Below are 1191 nucleotides of genomic sequence, written 5' to 3' on the forward strand. Positions count from 1 at the left end.
AAATAGGAATGTTGTATATAATAAATACACCATGCAAATATATCGAAAGGGATATTTCTCATGTTTTTTTTTGGTGATTTAAAATCTTTTAGCGCGGTACTCACGTTGGGGGTGGTGCCCCCCAAGGGTACACATTAGATAGGGCCCTCAGACCCGGATAAAATAAAGGCCAGGATTCTCGCTGGATGGGGAATTCAGGTGGATCAGGAACACCCCGGATCCGGATTTTTCAATTTTGGGCAGGAGTACCCATGCTGGAGTCTCGGCCGGAGTAAGATTTACAGCTGAATCCGGATGATCTGGCAGTATTTCAGGAACAGGAGTCCTAAGTGGCGTAGGAAGTACTGGTGGGTTTTTTCGGAGAGGGATCCCAATTATAAGCCCTTTCCCCCTGGGTGCAAAGGGGGGAGAAATTTGCAGGGAGGATTTTGTAGTTTTGAAAGTTAGGAAAGTTTTTTGTTGGGCGAGTTCCCAACAAAAAACTAAGGGCCTCCACAAGTGTTTCCTCCTAAAATGGTCACATATCGTTTTACGTCTTTTGAAAAAGGCGCCCGAAAATATCGTTGTTCCCCCACCAAGGCCAAAAAACATTGTCTACGTCCCAACAAGCGAAAGAACAGGCCAAAGGTCATTAGGGGCGAATCCTCCACCCTTTTAGACCTGAAATTACTTCGTAAAATACTAGGTGGAGAAAATCCTACTCTTCCTGGAGGTATCGATCTTCTTACTGCTCTTGGATCCACTGCCGAGACTGGCGGAGAAGTAATTAGTGCCGCAGGAGGTGCTGGTGCCGCTGGAGGTATTGGTGGAGTCTCTGATCTATAAGGAGATGGCGTCGGACAAGGCGTCATTGGCGGAAGCGGCCTTGGTCTTGCAGGTGGCGTCGGCGGAGGTGCCGGGCACAGCGGTATTACTGGAGTTTTTGGGCTTAAAGGCAGCCAGGGAGTTTCTGGTGGAGTACTTGGTGGAAACGTATCAAATGGTAGCTTTGGAATCAGCGTAGGAAGTACCGGTGGACAGTTTCGCCCTGGATCCCAGGGTAATTTTGGTACCCCATCAGATCTATATTCAACACCATAGACGATGAAACGTCTGCATACTGAATTGTTAAAAAAAAATGTCTATTATTTATTGGAATAAATATGTATTGCAAATATCCGCAATATAGTATATATCCTTATGAATGAAGAA

This window comes from Penaeus monodon, chromosome 22, assembly GCF_015228065.2.
Source record: "Penaeus monodon isolate SGIC_2016 chromosome 22, NSTDA_Pmon_1, whole genome shotgun sequence".
NCBI classification, from domain to species: Eukaryota; Metazoa; Arthropoda; class Malacostraca; order Decapoda; family Penaeidae; genus Penaeus; species Penaeus monodon.